General features: G+C 59.3%; 1 protein-coding gene across 1 annotated transcript in view; it reads right to left on the reverse strand.

Moving 5' to 3' along the window:
• The window catches only part of LOC113460804 (uncharacterized), a 387,551-nt gene that overhangs the window by 272,861 nt on the left and 96,142 nt on the right, over positions 1-18,548 (reverse strand). The gene's annotated exons all lie outside the window — the stretch shown is intronic.

Genomic DNA, 18,548 nt, shown 5'->3' on the forward strand with positions numbered 1-18,548 from the left:
GCTGCCACAGGGCGGCAGCAACGCCCAGGCCAGGCGGGGCTCCAGGGCCGGGCCGGCGCTGCCGGGGCAGCAGGCGGGGCCGGGGCCGGGGTCGAGCTGCCGAGCAGTCGGGCCGGGGAGGAGCCCGGGCTCGGGACTCACCCATGAACCTGACGGCCGCCTCTCGCAGGGACTCCTGTGGGCTCTGCAGGTAGTGCAGTGCCCGGCGCAGGTGCTCGGCCGCTCGGCTCCTGTCCTCTGCCAGCTGCAGAGAGCGGCAGGAGGGAAGGGTTGGCGCGGGCTCAGCTCTTGGGCCGGGCGCCGCCTGCGCCCATCGCCGGCCTCGCCTGCCCGCACAGCCCTGAGGCGCGGCCAGCAGCCGCTGGCCAAGGGCTCCCGAGAGGAGGGGCAGAGGGCCGGCTGCTGCCCGGGGAGCCGTGGTGCCGCCCCGCAGCCCCGCCGGGCCGGGGCTCCATGGGCACCCGACTCGGGCCCACGGGAGCCTGGAGAAGAGCCCGCGCGGCCTCTGGCTGCAGCAGCGGGCACAGCTGTTAGCCCCGCACACTGAGCACCGCCCTCAGGGACCTTCGCCATGCTGAGGCTGGGCGATCTCTGCTGTACTTACCAGGCACTCCCCAAAGCTCTGATCCACGTGCAGCATTTGTTCTATATCCCTCCTCTTCAGGAATCTGGCTGAGGAATGCAGCGTTTCCCGGGAGGCCTGGAGAGGGACAGACGTGCACAGATGGCCCCACAGTCCAGGGCACAGGAGAATGCCAGTGGCACAGGCTGGAGGAGGCTGCAGCCCACAAGATGCCAGGGCAGGCGGCAGCCCAAGCCCCTGCCAGGGGCACAGCAGCTGGCCACAAGTGCTCACCTCAGCAACAGTCTGATTCTCGTCATGGCAGTGGAAGTAGAGAGGGAGCAGGCTCTGGCGCACGTGGGACTTGAGGGCCTTTCTTGCCTCTTCTGTTAATAAGTCCAGCATCTCTTGAAAGAGAGCCATGGAGCTCAGCTGCACCTGGATATCATCCTGGATGAAAGGAAAGGGCAAAAGACCTGAGCATCAGCTGCTTCAGGCCCCCCAGGGCACAGGCGTGCATCTGCACAGGGCACCAAGGGTCTGGGCAGCAGCCAGTGGCTGTGGCTGTGGGCACAGAGCCTTACGCTGTCAAAGAGTGGCAGGAGCGCCTCAGCCAGCTGCAGGGCGATGGGGGTGGCTATTGGAGCACCATTATCCAGGAGCAAATATCTGAGTAGAAGAATGCTCATCCTGATCATGTCGCTGTCATTTTCCTCCAGGAGCTCCATTAGACTTTCAGTCAGGCTCCGCATTTTTTCAGCCTGTGCGGAACACAACTTTGTGAAAGGCCGCCCTGCTGCCGCAGGGCCCAGAGGGCAAAGGCCTGTCCCGAAGCACTGGGGCAGCTGAAGTGGGAAGCAGGAGAGATGGGAAGAGCTGCCCCAGCGGCCGAAGCCCAGGCAAGGCCAAGCGACTGCGTTGCCCAGCCCCACGCTGCTGCCTGCACGGCTTCAGCCACTGCCCGCTTCTCACCATCAAGGGATTCTTGCCCAGCACTACGAGGCCTCGGAGTGCCAAGTAACGCCTGGCCATGTGCTCGCTCTGCAGGTTCTGTGCCAGGATCTCCAGAACACTGTCACTGCATTCCCTCAAGTCCAGGCACTCGAGGACCTGAAAGGCACAGGGCAGTGACAGGGGAGCCGGCCGGCCGGCAGGAGCCCAGCAGCGCACAGGGCCGGGCCCAGGCAGCAGCACAGGGCACGGGCACTGTCCTGGCAGCTGTGGCTGCCAGAGGCCAGAGGGCTGGAAGGCCGCTCAGCCAGGCAGCGCTGGCCTTGAGGCTCACCTCCACAAGGAATGCCAGGGCAGGGAAATCCCAGTATGGCATCTCTTTGCCGAGCAGGGCGAGCAGGTAGAATGCAACCGCGGAACAGAAGTGGATGGCTAAGCGGCGAATTTCTCTGAAGAGGGGAAAAAGGAAACAAGACCCTGATGCAGTGGGGCAAACCTGTCCCAGGTGGGACTCACCCAGTTCTCATCTTTCCCCAGCACCCTTCCAGCAAGGGGACATGGGCCATTTGGGAGTTGGTTGCTCATGGGCACCCTCCTCTGCCAGGCTTTTCCAGTCTGCTTGGCCATCCCTCAGTGACAAGGCCCTCTGAGCCATGGCCACCACGGACACTTTGTGGGGCACCTGGGCACAGAGCAGCATTGTCAGAGGCAGTGGGGAGAAGGGGGTCTCACCTGGCAAGCAGAGCCACGGCAAAGTGGTGAGTGTCAAGAGAGAGCAGCGTGTCCCAGGCACACCTGCGCTCCATTGCCACCACCACATCCTCGCAGCGGAGAAGGCAGAGCAGGGACTTGAGGGTGCGCACAGCAAACCTGTGTGCACAGCAAAGCCCAGGTCACACTGGCAGCACTGGCTCCTTGGCAGGCCACGTGGCAGGGACAGGAGGAGTGGCATGGAGCACCTGTTGGGGCTGGTGGCAAGGCCGTGCTCTTCCTGGCATCCCTTCCAGAAGGTGTTGACCTCCTCTGGCATATCCAGAGTGCTGAAGAACACTTGGAATAGCAGATGCACAAGTAGGCGGGGGAAATACACCTTCAAGATCCGTGGGAGACAGGGCACCTGGAGGATCTTCCACATCACCACTGTTGCCTGCAAAGGACAAAGCCCCATGAGACAGCGCTCAGTGCCGAGACGTGTGTGTGTGGCAGGGTGCGAGCGTGGCAGGGAGAGGCCAGGAGAGACCATGGCAGGGGGAGCACGGGGCCTGGTGGGCCTGAAGCTGCCCCTGGGCCAGGTTTCAGGCCAGCGCCTGAGGCAGGGAGATGCAGTGGGGGAAGGAAAATGGAGAGCTGCTGGAGAGGCAGCCTTGGGACCTGCAAAGGCCAGTTGCAGAAACTCACAGCCAGGGCAAAGACAGCCGTTTCGTCCCCGTTGGAGGTGCAGGTGCTGTACTCTGGCCAGCTCCCCAGCACATCCAGGAGGATCAGCTGCGCCAGCTCCGCAGTCCTGGCTGAGCCCATGATGGTCTTCCACATGGCCACGGCAGCTCTGTGGGGTTAGAGCTGTGTCTCAGGGGGGTCTCAGACACAGCAGCGGGGGCAGCTGAGCCGGCTGCCATTTCTGCCTGTGCCCACTGCCCCCCTGCCAGCAGCAGCCAGACAGCCCAGCCCTGTGGGGAGAGAGCCCTGAGAGGCGGCAAGGGAGCATGGCAGCAGGCTCAGGGGCTGACATGGCAGGGCTGGGAAAGGGAGCATCCAGAGGGCCCTGGAACTCTCTGTCGCTCCGACACCTGGGGCAGGCTGTGCAGGGTGATGGGCTGGGGAGGCCTGAGCCCTGTGGGCAGGTGGGCCCCATACCTGTCACAGGACGGGGCCACGCGCAGGAGCGTCACGACTGCGTCATTTGGCTGTGCTTGGGTGAGATCCAGCAGGGTCTTGTCCAGCCTGTGCTCAGCAGAACCATTGGCCGTGAGCCACTGGTGGATGTAGCTCACCATGGCAGGCACCTGGAGAAGGCACGGGGAGACTTGGAATGCTGCCAGAGGGAGCAATGTTCCCAGCTTCCCCAGAGGAGTGCTTCCCTTCCCACCCCACTGCCATGTGGCGTGAAAGGCTCACAGCAAGCAGCATGCATGGATTGGGAGGCCAAGCAATTGCTGGGAGGATCAAAGCCTGGCCACAGGCTGCTTACTTGCTTTGGAGTGTAAAAATCGTCCTCTACAAGCATACATAGCAGGGCAGCACCGGTCTTGCTTAGGAGGATGGGCGAGTATGGTCTGACGCCCATGCCCATGGCGATGGTCTCTTCCTCCTCAATTCTCTTGAGGAAGTTGCAAACAAACTGTAGGAGAAGGGCAGGAAGCCGGGGATGTTGCATGCAGTGCTGCACGCACGGTGCTGTGCTGAGCAGGGACAGCAGGCCCAGCCCCAGCCCCAGTTGGGGGTGGCTGCAGGTACCTGCGCTGTCCTGCGGAAGCGGCCACGGCCGGACTCCTGCTCTTGTGTGCGCTCCAGGGCTGCATCTGGCAAAGAGCGAGCGCAGCCAGAGATGAGGGGCTGCGGGAGAGGCCGGACAACACGGCCCAGCCCTGCCATCCCCAGGCAGAGAGAGCCCCGGGATGCCCCAGGGGATGGAGCACGGCCACTGCGGGGTTTCTGCCCGGCCCCTCTTCCGTCCTGTCCGTGGGCACGTCCCCAGGGATAGCATGGCACAGCACGGCACGGCATGGGGTTCAAGCTGGCAGCAGGCACCAGTCCTGTGGCCCAGCTCTGCCACTCACCCTCCTGCGGTGGCTGAAACGGCACCACCTCTTCAGTCTGCTGTGCCGGGGCAGCTGCAGGGCCTTCTTCCTCCTCCTCCACCCAGGCCAGCTCAGGCACTGCCGGGTGTCTCTGCTCCATGTCTCTGCCTGGATTTGTGGCTATTTGCAGGAGAGTTGCCTTGGAAAAGCTCCAAGTCACCAAGTGCTGCAGTGGTGCCTGGAAGGCACCTTCAAGTAAGAAGCCTCAGGAAGGCTACAGGACAGCAAGTCCTGCCCTCGGTCTCAAGGGCCCCTGCCACAAGGACAGGGGACTCCTGACAAGGACTATGATATGGCCTCAAGGGCACCTGCAGAAGAGAAGCCCCAGGGAGACCACGGGTCAGCAAGTCCTGTGGTCTGGCCTGGAGCTCAGCTGCAGGAACAAGGCTTCAGAAAAGCTCCGGGTGGGACGCGAACGAGGAGCGCGCTGTGCGGGGGCTCCTCACGACACCGCTCGGTCCCGTCCTGTCCCGTCGCGTGCTCTGAGCACTGTGGCGTGCTCTTGTCACCTCCAGCCCCTATGTCACCCCGTGTCACAAAGGGCCCTTGGACACCCGCTCCATGTCACAGTGAGTGTGCGGCATCGTGTCACCAAGGGCCATTGCAAACACTGCCGCCTGCCCTGGGGCCACGCCCAGCCCACCCAAAGGGGCCCAGTTTGGAAGGAATGGCTGGCCCCAGGAGCCTAAGCAAGGCCGACAGGGTCTTTAAGAAGGGCTCAGAGCATCAGCAAACGCTGCCATGCACTGTGGGCTCAGGGCAGCAGAAGGAGCTCCCAGGGCTGCCGACGCAGCCGTTCTGGGAAGGGCACGGGGCCTTGCAGGGAAGCTGGCACGGCCTCCTTGGGACACGTCCCGGCTGGTGGCCGTCCTAAAGCTGCCGGTGTGACACGCACAAGGAACGTGTGGGCCCGGGCACCAATGCTGCTCTGAGGCCTGGGGCCCGGGCAGCGCTGACATCAGCAGGTGTGGCAGAGTCCCCAGCCAAGCAGACCTGCCAGCCCCCGAGCCCTGGCAGCGCTGGTGCCCGTCTCCTGCCCCAGAGACCTGTGGCCCCTGGGGGCTTTCTGTGCCAGAAGGAGCCAAAGGCCACGTGCCTTGGGGGCTGTGCCTCTTTCCTGCAGGGGCTGATGGCAGGAGCACCTGGAGCAACTGCTGGCACACTTGGTCTCTGTCAGATGATGTTGCTCCTTCCTGAAATGAATTTTTCTCATGGAAGGCATTGGCAGTAGCACCAGAGCACCATCCATTGCTGAGTTTCCCAGGGCAATTAGATTGCAAAGTTAACAGGCTGAAATTTCCTTGTGCTTTTCTCACTCTCCTTCCCACGTTCTGGAAAAAACGGAATCTGCCCAGCCTCTGCATTTCTCAGCTTCAGTTGCTGCATGTCTTGCTCTGGCAGCTCATGTCCAAACAAAAGTGTGTCCCTGCTGAGCACAGCAATGAGCGGCCACAAAGTGGCAAGTTCCCCAGTGAACATCAAGGCAGAGACGTGGAAGTGCGGAGGATAAGGACAACTCTGGGAGGAGAAGCTCTTCTGTGTCTCTGATGATGGTGCCCACACCCTGAAGCAGCAGCCAAGAGAAGCGCTGGAAGCAGACGGGCGCACTTTTGGGCAGTACAATATCATAAGATATGAAACCATTAGCCAGAATGCAAAGGAGGACTGCAAGGATGGAGTGTGGCCTGGAGGGGAAGCCCTGGATGCAGCTGAAGGCACTTTGTTCAGCCTGGAGGAGAGTAAAGGGCGTCATTGTGGTCTTCAACGTCCTCCTGAGAGGAATCAGAGGGGCTGCTGCAGCTCTCGTCACTGCTGGGACCAGTGATAGGACCGGAGAAAAGGGCAGGGAGCTGGGACAGGGCAAGTTTCATTTCCGTATCAGATCAAGGTTTTTCACCCAGAGCACAGTCAGGCACTGGGACGGGTTCCCCGTTGACGCAGCCCAACGGAGCCCAGGCTGGCTCTTGGGAAAACTGCGGCGCTGCGCCGGGAGCGGGGAACGGCCAAGGCTTGGGTCCCGCCCGCGGCTGACCCTGGTGAGCCACCGCTCAGTGGTTCGGGATCCACTAACTGCAGCAGGGAGCAGGCCAAAGAGAAGGAGGAGGCTCCTTGATTGTGAGGTTCCACAGGCCAAGGCCTATTCCAAGGGAAGGATTCGGCAGCAAAGAGCCGCCAGCACTTCTGTGCACGGGATTTTATCGGGGTACAACTCAGGGGGTGGATACAAACGATTGAGCAATAAGGAATCCACAGGGGAGGAGCGAGGGGATTCCATCAGGTTCTTGGGCCTAATTAGGACAGATGGGAAGAGAGGGTAGGTCACATGGGCCAGTGGGGCTTCCAGCAACAGAGGAATTCCAAAGGGGTGGTGCAGTCAGGGATTGGTCCAAGGCAAAAGTGACAGGGAAGGTTCAGGAATACAGAGCTGGATTATCTTGAGAGGCAGGGAAGGAGCTGGTACAAAGAGTGGGGAATGGCATGAGGGACAGCTTTGAGGGAGGGCAGAACCCAGGGGTACCTGAAAACAAACCATTCTATGATAACAGATAAATAAACACAAACTGGAACACCCCAGGGAAATGGTCACAGCACCAAGCCCGTCTGAGTTTGAGAAGTGTTCGAAGAACACTGAGCAGCGACGCAAGCTTTTAGACACTACATGAAAAGTAGAAAGTGTACCAAAGTCAAGAGAGGGAAAAAGAAAAAGAGCTCCCTGCAGCCATGGTGGCAGCTCTGGATCAGCACCAGGGAGTGGACGGATGTAGGCGTGGTTGAAGCAGAGGCAGGGTCGAAAATAGCAGAGGCAGAGGAGGTTCAAAGCAGCCACAGACCAAGCTGGACGCAAATCAGTGTGCATCTTGTAAGAAATCAGGACACTGGAAATAGGGCCAGTGCCCAGAGTTAGCCGACAAAGTACACCAAACTCTTGCAGCCACTCTAGATGATAAGAAATGACCGAGACTGGCAATTCTTACCCTAGCAGGCCACTGTTTAAAATACAGCTAAAGAATGATGAAGAAGTTGAAATTTTAAGAAATAGTAGAGACACATTTTCACTCTTGAATCAAGCACTGATACCCAAAAGTGAAAACTATCTTCAAGCAATAGGAGCAACTATAGGGCAGCCAGAAAATGCATTCTTCCTGAAACCACTTTGATGTAAAATCAAGAAGAAAATGGGAATACATCAGTTTCTTTCTTTACCAAACTCACCCAAATCTGTCCTATGCAGAGATTTGCTTGAAAATTTAGAAGCAACAGTTCCGTTTAGAAAAAGAAAACCTCTGTGGAAGGTACCTGAAGACAAAGGAGCGGTTTTAGCAGTAGGACTGACAACTGACACCAGACCAACAAACAAGAAGAACTAGTTAGAGCAAGTATTGAATCAGGTGTACCCAAGAGTATGGGATAGTATCTGATAGCCCAGGAAAATCAAAACAAGCAGACCCTATGAAAATTGAGCTACAGACAAGAGTTGGGCCAGTAGTCAGAAAGCAATACCCTTGAAGATTAGAAGCTAGGAAAGGAATAGAGCCAACAATCAATAAAATCCTTGACATCAGGACTATTGGAAGAATGGCAGTCAAAATGTAATACTGCTAGATCAGCAATAAAGAAACCTAATGGAACTCAGAGACTAGTGCCAGATTTCCAGGCAATTAATGGTTTATACCTTACTAGCTTACTAGCTAAACTTGGAGATGATTTTTTTGTGTGTGGGGAATGTCCATGGGCAGGTGCTGTCGAGAGCCGTTCCCTCTTGGTCTGAGAGACCAGCGCCCCCAGCCCCACCTTGCTCCCCGGCCCGGAGGTTGTAACGTGCGCTGGACCGGCAGCCGAAGGAGGGCTCTTGACACCGTGTCTGATGCAACAGGGTTTATTGAAGGTAGGTCAGAGGGTGCAGCTTGGGTGAGGGTGAGAAGAGGGACAGGAAGAGGCAGGAGCACAAGCACTGTAACATGACACATAAGGCACCTGCAAGCTGCTGGGGAAGCCTCAAGTCTGCTCAGTGAGCCACGTGTGCCCTCAACATTGGGACAGCCACCTTTCCCTCAGTGAGCCTCCCATCCCAGGGTCAGCAAATCAAGAGGCACGAGGCATGCTGTAGGTGACTCAGAGCGAGTGCAGTGGGTCACGGTGGCCAGGGACCAGGAGCAGGCAGAAAGGCAACGGGGCTGGGGAAAAGGCTCTGCTCTGCTTACAGCGTGGGCTGAGGGCCGGGAGAGCTCCATTTCCCTCTTGAGATGTTGGAGACGGGGCCTTTCACCCTCCTGATAGGGCTGCCCCTGGCTGCAGGCAGCCAGAGGAGTACGACGACACAAGGCCGAGAGCAGCAAAGCAAAGAGCCAGCCGTGCACAGCACAGGGAGGTGGCCCAGTGCAAAGCCAGCGTGGCACCCTGAAGGTGCCCGCTGCATTCTCATGTGTCCCTGGCCTGGGAAGGACAGGACGGTCCGTGGTCCGAGAGGGCCTTTCTGTGGCCCCTGTGGGCTCAAAGCTGCTGCTCTTCTGGCTCCATGGGGCCTAAAGCCACAGAGCTCGGCCTCCCCCACAGCAAGAGGAACAAGACTTGAATATCAGGCAGTGGAGCTCAATGCCTAAGGCTGAGGGGCAGGGGGCTCCAGTCTGGAGCACTGGGAGGGCACCCCCCCAGCCCCACAACAGCTGGCCTCACAGCCCTGAAAGGCCAGGACCAGGGTTCCACGCCTGATTCCAGGGCGTCCCTCCAACCGGCCACCGACCTGGAAGCGCCAGAGCAGCCGGCTGTCGGGATCGAGGCGGCTGCCAGGGGGCTCCTTATGGCCTCTGCCAGCCAATTGCTCAGGGCTTAGCAGTGCCTCAGCCCCTCAGGGTCTCCCCCAGCCTGGCCAAGCTTGCCGGCAGCAGCGCCGCAGCCCCACAGCAGCTCCAGAGGAGCCCCATCCAGAGGCACCTGGGAGCCCTCAGCACTGCAGCCAGCAGCAACGGGCAGGAGGACACGGATGGCCCTTCCTGTCTGGCACAGGGCTTGTGGCCATCTCCAGGCACCGCTCTGGCAGGGGTCCCCACAGCTCCAGCCCCTGCCCAGCCGCTCTGTGGGCAGCACAAAGGCTTCAGGGGAACCAACAAAGGCCAAAAGGCTTCTGGCCATTTTCCCTGCAACACTGCACGCCTGGGCAGCTGGCTGAGTACAAGCAACCTTTTCCCCCTCTTCTCTTATGCCCTACAGACCTTGCGCAGGAAAAGAAAGATCCTGGGACTCTGTGTATTGTAAGATATTTTATATTTACACAATCAAAAACAACAGAAATACAAACACAAAAATCTAGAAGAAGGCAAAAGAAAATTCCTGCTGGCTCAAATGGCCCAAGCAGACTGCGTTTTGCAGATCACCTCTCCGGGGAGCTGCAGCAGAATAGTAAGGCAGTGCAGCAAAGACGAGGCCGTTTCCTCCATGCACTGCGGAATCGATCTCGCAGCTTCTGCCATGGGGAGTAGGGAGCTCTCTCAAGAGCCCGGAGAACTAAACAAAATTCTACTGCAGCATCTCTGATTGCAGGGCTGCTGTCATATGCCATTCCTTCAAGGGCTGCAAGAAAGAGGAACAGAGGCAAGGTCACATCCCGCATATGCAGGGAGCCGAGGAGAGCCCCCTGCCAGGGCCATCCCGGTCGTCTCTGGCCATGGCCCGCAGGGAGCAGGGAGCGAGGGGATCAGCCCGAAGTTGCTGGCCACGAATGGCACACGTAGCCCTGATATGTCTGTGTGCTCTGCCCACGGGTGCAGATCCCTCCGCAGCCGGGGCAGGGCTTGCAGCTGCCCCCTCCAGCCCCCGCGGTCAGCCCGCTGCCCTCACTCACTCACCAGTGCAGATCAGCCGCAGCTCTTGCTGCTGCCCCCTCAGGTGCCGCCCGGCCATGCCTGTGAACACAGAGCCTGTCACGGCCCCAGCGGCACAGCTCCCTGCCAGCGGCGCTGCCGGCCAGGCAGAGCTCAGCCCGGGCCCTTGCCGCACGCTGCCGCCCCAGGGCACGGCTGCCACAGGGCGGCAGCAACGCCCAGGCCAGGCGGGGCTCCAGGGCCGGGCCGGCGCTGCCGGGGCAGCAGGCGGGGCCGGGGCCGGGCCGAGCTGCCGAGCAGTCGGGCCGGGTAGGAGCCAGGGCTCGGGACTCACCCATGAACCTGACGGCCGCCTCTCGCAGGGACTCCTGTGGGCTCTGCAGGTAGTGCAGTGCCCGGCGCAGGTGCTCGGCCGCTCGGCTCCTGTCCTCTGCCAGCTGCAGAGAGCGGCAGGAGGGAAGGGTTGGCGCGGGCTCAGCTCTTGGGCCGGGCGCCGCCTGCGCCCATCGCCGGCCTCGCCTGCCCGCACAGCCCTGAGGCGCGGCCAGCAGCCGCTGGCCAAGGGCTCCCGAGAGGAGGGGCAGAGGGCCGGCTGCTGCCCGGGGAGCCGTGGTGCCGCCCCGCAGCCCCGCCGGGCCGGGGCTCCATGGGCACCCGACTCGGGCCCACGGGAGCCTGGAGAAGAGCCCGCGCGGCCTCTGGCTGCAGCAGCGGGCACAGCTGTTAGCCCCGCACACTGAGCACCGCCCTCAGGGACCTTCGCCATGCTGAGGCTGGGCGATCTCTGCTGTACTTACCAGGCACTCCCCAAAGCTCTGATCCACGTGCAGCATTTGTTCTATATCCCTCCTCTTCAGGAATCTGGCTGAGGAATGCAGCGTTTCCCGGGAGGCCTGGAGAGGGACAGACGTGCACAGATGGCCCCACAGTCCAGGGCACAGGAGAATGCCAGTGGCACAGGCTGGAGGAGGCTGCAGCCCACAAGATGCCAGGGCAGGCGGCAGCCCAAGCCCCTGCCAGGGGCACAGCAGCTGGCCACAAGTGCTCACCTCAGCAACAGTCTGATTCTCGTCATGGCAGTGGAAGTAGAGAGGGAGCAGGCTCTGGCGCACGTGGGACTTGAGGGCCTTTCTTGCCTCTTCTGTTAATAAGTCCAGCATCTCTTGAAAGAGAGCCATGGAGCTCAGCTGCACCTGGATATCATCCTGGATGAAAGGAAAGGGCAAAAGACCTGAGCATCAGCTGCTTCAGGCCCCCCAGGGCACAGGCGTGCATCTGCACAGGGCACCAAGGGTCTGGGCAGCAGCCAGTGGCTGTGGCTGTGGGCACAGAGCCTTACGCTGTCAAAGAGTGGCAGGAGCGCCTCAGCCAGCTGCAGGGCGATGGGGGTGGCTATTGGAGCACCATTATCCAGGAGCAAATATCTGAGTAGAAGAATGCTCATCCTGATCATGTCGCTGTCATTTTCCTCCAGGAGCTCCATTAGACTTTCAGTCAGGCTCCGCATTTTTTCAGCCTGTGCGGAACACAACTTTGTGAAAGGCCGCCCTGCTGCCGCAGGGCCCAGAGGGCAAAGGCCTGTCCCGAAGCACTGGGGCAGCTGAAGTGGGAAGCAGGAGAGATGGGAAGAGCTGCCCCAGCGGCCGAAGCCCAGGCAAGGCCAAGCGACTGCGTTGCCCAGCCCCACGCTGCTGCCTGCACGGCTTCAGCCACTGCCCGCTTCTCACCATCAAGGGATTCTTGCCCAGCACTACGAGGCCTCGGAGTGCCAAGTAACGCCTGGCCATGTGCTCGCTCTGCAGGTTCTGTGCCAGGATCTCCAGAACACTGTCACTGCATTCCCTCAAGTCCAGGCACTCGAGGACCTGAAAGGCACAGGGCAGTGACAGGGGAGCCGGCCGGCCGGCAGGAGCCCAGCAGCGCACAGGGCCGGGCCCAGGCAGCAGCACAGGGCACGGGCACTGTCCTGGCAGCTGTGGCTGCCAGAGGCCAGAGGGCTGGAAGGCCGCTCAGCCAGGCAGCGCTGGCCTTGAGGCTCACCTCCACAAGGAATGCCAGGGCAGGGAAATCCCAGTATGGCATCTCTTTGCCGAGCAGGGCGAGCAGGTAGAATGCAACCGCGGAACAGAAGTGGATGGCTAAGCGGCGAATTTCTCTGAAGAGGGGAAAAAGGAAACAAGACCCTGATGCAGTGGGGCAAACCTGTCCCAGGTGGGACTCACCCAGTTCTCATCTTTCCCCAGCACCCTTCCAGCAAGGGGACATGGGCCATTTGGGAGTTGGTTGCTCATGGGCACCCTCCTCTGCCAGGCTTTTCCAGTCTGCTTGGCCATCCCTCAGTGACAAGGCCCTCTGAGCCATGGCCACCACGGACACTTTGTGGGGCACCTGGGCACAGAGCAGCATTGTCAGAGGCAGTGGGGAGAAGGGGGTCTCACCTGGCAAGCAGAGCCACGGCAAAGTGGTGAGTGTCAAGAGAGAGCAGCGTGTCCCAGGCACACCTGCGCTCCATTGCCACCACCACATCCTCGCAGCGGAGAAGGCAGAGCAGGGACTTGAGGGTGCGCACAGCAAACCTGTGTGCACAGCAAAGCCCAGGTCACACTGGCAGCACTGGCTCCTTGGCAGGCCACGTGGCAGGGACAGGAGGAGTGGCATGGAGCACCTGTTGGGGCTGGTGGCAAGGCCGTGCTCTTCCTGGCATCCCTTCCAGAAGGTGTTGACCTCCTCTGGCATATCCAGAGTGCTGAAGAACACTTGGAATAGCAGATGCACAAGTAGGCGGGGGAAATACACCTTCAAGATCCGTGGGAGACAGGGCACCTGGAGGATCTTCCACATCACCACTGTTGCCTGCAAAGGACAAAGCCCCATGAGACAGCGCTCAGTGCCGAGACGTGTGTGTGTGGCAGGGTGCGAGCGTGGCAGGGAGAGGCCAGGAGAGACCATGGCAGGGGGAGCACGGGGCCTGGTGGGCCTGAAGCTGCCCCTGGGCCAGGTTTCAGGCCAGCGCCTGAGGCAGGGAGATGCAGTGGGGGAAGGAAAATGGAGAGCTGCTGGAGAGGCAGCCTTGGGACCTGCAAAGGCCAGTTGCAGAAACTCACAGCCAGGGCAAAGACAGCCGTTTCGTCCCCGTTGGAGGTGCAGGTGCTGTACTCTGGCCAGCTCCCCAGCACATCCAGGAGGATCAGCTGCGCCAGCTCCGCAGTCCTGGCTGAGCCCATGATGGTCTTCCACATGGCCACGGCAGCTCTGTGGGGTTAGAGCTGTGTCTCAGGGGGGTCTCAGACACAGCAGCGGGGGCAGCTGAGCCGGCTGCCATTTCTGCCTGTGCCCACTGCCCCCCTGCCAGCAGCAGCCAGACAGCCCAGCCCTGTGGGGAGAGAGCCCTGAGAGGCGGCAAGGGAGCATGGCAGCAGGCTCAGGGGCTGACCTGGCAGGGCTGGGAAAGGGAGCATCCAGAGGGCCCTGGAACTCTCTGTCGCTCCGACACCTGGGGCAGGCTGTGCAGGGTGATGGGCTGGGGAGGCCTGAGCCCTGTGGGCAGGTGGGCCCCATACCTGTCACAGGACGGGGCCACGCGCAGGAGCGTCACGACTGCGTCATTTGGCTGTGCTTGGGTGAGATCCAGCAGGGTCTTGTCCAGCCTGTGCTCAGCAGAACCATTGGCCGTGAGCCACTGGTGGATGTAGCTCACCATGGCAGGCACCTGGAGAAGGCACGGGGAGACTTGGAATGCTGCCAGAGGGAGCAATGTTCCCAGCTTCCCCAGAGGAGTGCTTCCCTTCCCACCCCACTGCCATGTGGCGTGAAAGGCTCACAGCAAGCAGCATGCATGGATTGGGAGGCCAAGCAATTGCTGGGAGGATCAAAGCCTGGCCACAGGCTGCTTACTTGCTTTGGAGTGTAAAAATCGTCCTCTACAAGCATACATAGCAGGGCAGCACCGGTCTTGCTTAGGAGGATGGGCGAGTATGGTCTGACGCCCATGCCCGTGGCGATGGTCTCTTCCTCCTCAATTCTCTTGAGGAAGTTGCAAACAAACTGTAGGAGAAGGGCAGGAAGCCGGGGATGTTGCATGCAGTGCTGCACGCACGGTGCTGTGCTGAGCAGGGACAGCAGGCCCAGCCCCAGCCCCAGTTGGGGGTGGCTGCAGGTACCTGCGCTGTCCTGCGGAAGCGGCCACGGCCGGACTCCTGCTCTTGTGTGCGCTCCAGGGCTGCATCTGGCAAAGAGCGAGCGCAGCCAGAGATGAGGGGCTGCGGGAGAGGCCGGACAACACGGCCCAGCCCTGCCATCCCCAGGCAGAGAGAGTCCCGGGATGCCCCAGGGGATGGAGCACGGCCACTGCGGGGTTTCTGCCCGGCCCCTCTTCCGTCCTGTCCGTGGGCACGTCCCCAGGGATAGCATGGCACAGCACGGCACAGCATGGGGTTCAAGCTGGCAGCAGGCACCAGTCCTGTGGCCCAGCTCTGCCACTCACCCTCCTGCGGTGGCTGAAACGGCACCACCTCTTCAGTCTGCTGTGCCGGGGCAGCTGCAGGGCCTTCTTCCTCCTCCTCCACCCAGGCCAGCTCAGGCACTGCCGGGTGTCTCTGCTCCATGTCTCTGCCTGGATTTGTGGCTATTTGCAGGAGAGTTGCCTTGGAAAAGCTCCAAGTCACCAAGTGCTGCAGTGGTGCCTGGAAGGCACCTTCAAGTAAGAAGCCTCAGGAAGGCTACAGGACAGCAAGTCCTGCCCTCGGTCTCAAGGGCCCCTGCCACAAGGACAGGGGACTCCTGACAAGGACTATGATATGGCCTCAAGGGCACCTGCAGAAGAGAAGCCCCAGGGAGACCACGGGTCAGCAAGTCCTGTGGTCTGGCCTGGAGCTCAGCTGCAGGAACAAGGCTTCAGAAAAGCTCCGGGTGGGACGCGAACGAGCGCGCTGTGCGGGGGCTCCTCACGACACCGCTCGGTCCCGTCCTGTCCCGTCGCGTGCTCTGAGCACTGTGGTGTGCTCTTGTCACCTCCAGCCCCTATGTCACCCCGTGTCACAAAGGGCCCTTGGACACCCGCTCCATGTCACAGTGAGTGTGCGGCACCGTGTCACCAAGGGCCATTGCAAACACTGCCGCCTGCCCTGGGGCCACGCCCAGCCCACCCAAAGGGGCCCAGTTTGGAAGGAATGGCTGGCCCCAGGAGCCTAAGCAAGGCCGACAGGGTCTTTAAGAAGGGCTCAGAGCATCAGCAAACGCTGCCATGCTCTGTGGGCTCAGGGCAGCAGAAGGAGCCCCCAGGGCTGCCGACGCAGCCGTTCTGGGAAGGGCACGGGGCCTTGCAGGGAAGCTGGCATGGCCTCCTTGGGACACGTCCCAGCTGGTGGCTGTCCTAAAGCTGCCGGTGTGACACGCACAAGGAACGTGTGGGCCCGGGCACCAATGCTGCTCTGAGGCCTGGGGCCCGGGCAGCGCTGACATCAGCAGGTGTGGCAGAGTCCCCAGCCAAGCAGACCTGCCAGCCCCCGAGCCCTGGCAGCGCTGGTGCCCGTCTCCTGCCCCAGAGACTTGTGGCCCCTGGGGGCTTTCTGTGCCAGAAGGAGCCAAAGGCCACGTGCCTTGGGGGCTGTGCCTCTTTCCTGCAGGGGCTGATGGCAGGAGCACCTGGAGCAACTGCTGGCACACTTGGTCTCTGTCAGATGATGTTGCTCCTTCCTGAAATGAATTTTTCTCATGGAAGGCATTGGCAGTAGCACCAGAGCACCATCCATTGCTGAGTTTCCCAGGGCAATTAGATTGCAAAGTTAACAGGCTGAAATTTCCTTGTGCTTTTCTCACTCTCCTTCCCACATTCTGGAAAAAAACGGAATCTGCCCAGCCTCTGCATTTCTCAGCTTCAGTTGCTTCATGTCTTGCTCTGGCAGCTCATGTCCAAACAAAAGTGTGTCCCTGCTGAGCACAGCAATGAGCGGCCACAAAGTGGCAAGTTCCCCAGTGAACATCAAGGCAGAGACGTGGAAGTGCGGAGGATAAGGACAACTCTGGGAGGAGAAGCTCTTCTGTGTCTCTGATGATGGTGCCCACACCCTGAAGCAGCAGCCAAGAGAAGCGCTGGAAGCAGACGGGCGCACTTTTGGGCAGTACAATATCAAAAGATATGAAACCATTAGCCAGAATGCAAAGGAGGACTGCAAGGATGGAGTGTGGCCTGGAGGGGAAGCCCTGGATGCGGCTGAAGGCACTTTGTTCAGCCTGGAGGAGAGTAAAGGGCGTCATTGTGGTCTTCAACGTCCTCCTGAGAGGAATCAGAGGGGCTGCTGCAGCTCTCGTCACTGCTGGGACCAGTGATAGGACCGGAGAAAAGGGCAGGGAGCTGGGACAGGGCAAGTTTCATTTCCGTATCAGATCAAGGTTTTTCACCCAGAGCACAGTCAGGCACTGGGACGGGTTCCCCGTTGACGCAGCCCAACGGAGCCCAGGCTGGCTCTTGGGAAAACTGCGGCGCTGCGCCGGGAGCGGGGAACGGCCAAGGCTTGGGTCCCGCCCGCGGCTGACCCTGGTGAGCCACCGCTCAGTGGTTCGGGATCCACTAACTGCAGCAGGGAGCAGGCCAAAGAGAAGGAGGAGGCTCCTTGATTGTGAGGTTCCACAGGCCAAGGCTTATTCCAAGGGAAGGATTCGGCAGCAAAGAGCTGCCAGCACTTCTGTGCACGGGATTTTATCGGGGTACAACTCAGGGGGTGGATACAAACGATTGAGCAATAAGGAATCCACAGGGGAGGAGCGAGGGGATTCCATCAGGTTCTTGGGCCTAATTAAGACAGATGGGAAGAGAGGGTAGGTCACATGGGCCAGTGGGGCTTCCAGCAATAGAGGAATTCCAAAGGGGTGGTGCAGTCAGGGATTGGTCCAAGGCAAAAGTGACAGGGAAGGTTCAGGAATACAGAGCTGGATTATCTTGAAAGGCAGGGAAGGAGCTGGTACAAAGAGTGGGGAATGGCATGAGGGACAGCTTTGAGGGAGGGCAGAACCCAGGGGTACCTGAAAACAAACCATTCTATGATAACAGATAAATAAACACAAACTGGAACACCCCAGGGAAATGGTCACAGCACCAAGCCCGTCTGAGTTTGAAAAGTGTTCGAAGAACACTGAGCAGTGACGCAAGCTTTTAGACACTACATGAAAAGCAGAAAGTGTACCAAAGTCAAGAGAGGGAAAAAGAAAAAGAGCTCCCTGCAGCCATGGTGGCAGCTCTGGATCAGCACCAGGGAGTGGACGGATGTAGGCGTGGTTGAAGCAGAGGCAGGGTCGAAAATAGCAGAGGCAGAGGAGGTTCAAAGCAGCCACAGACCAAGCTGGACGCAAATCAGTGTGCATCTTGTAAGAAATCAGGACACTGGAAATAGGGCCAGTGCCCAGAGTTAGCCGACAAAGTACACCAAACTCTTGCAGCCACTCTAGATGATAAGAAATGACCGAGACTGGCAATTCTTACCCTAGCAGGCCACTGTTTAAAATACAGCTAAAGAATGATGAAGAAGTTGAAATTTTAAGAAATAGTAGAGACACATTTTCACTCTTGAATCAAGCACTGATACCCAAAAGTGAAAACTATCTTCAAGCAATAGGAGCAACTATAGGGCAGCCAGAAAATGCATTCTTCCTGAAACCACTTTGATGTAAAATCAAGAAGAAAATGGGAATACATCAGTTTCTTTCTTTACCAAACTCACCCAAATCTGTCCTATGCAGAGATTTGCTTGAAAATTTAGAAGCAACAGTTCCGTTTAGAAAAAGAAAACCTCTGTGGAAGGTACCTGAAGACAAAGGAGCGGTTTTAGCAGTAGGACTGACAACTGACACCAGACCAACAAACAAGAAGAACTAGTTAGAGCAAGTATTGAATCAGGTGTACCCAAGAGTATGGGATAGTATCTGATAGCCCAGGAAAATCAAAACAAGCAGACCCTATGAAAATTGAGCTACAGACAAGAGTTGGGCCAGTAGTCAGAAAGCAATACCCTTGAAGATTAGAAGCTAGGAAAGGAATAGAGCCAACAATCAATAAAATCCTTGACATCAGGACTATTGGAAGAATGGCAGTCAAAATGTAATACTGCTAGATCAGCAATAAAGAAACCTAATGGAACTCAGAGACTAGTGCCAGATTTCCAGGCAATTAATGGTTTATACCTTACTAGCTTACTAGCTAAACTTGGAGATGATTTTTTTGTGTGTGGGGAATGTCCATGGGCAGGTGCTGTCGAGAGCCGTTCCCTCTTGGTCTGAGAGACCAGCGCCCCCAGCCCCACCTTGCTCCCCGGCCCGGAGGTTGTAACGTGCGCTGGACCGGCAGCCGAAGGAGGGCTCTTGACACCGTGTCTGATGCAACAGGGTTTATTGAAGGTAGGTCAGAGGGTGCAGCTTGGGTGAGGG

This window comes from Zonotrichia albicollis, chromosome 8, assembly GCF_047830755.1.
Source record: "Zonotrichia albicollis isolate bZonAlb1 chromosome 8, bZonAlb1.hap1, whole genome shotgun sequence".
NCBI classification, from domain to species: domain Eukaryota; kingdom Metazoa; phylum Chordata; class Aves; order Passeriformes; family Passerellidae; genus Zonotrichia; species Zonotrichia albicollis.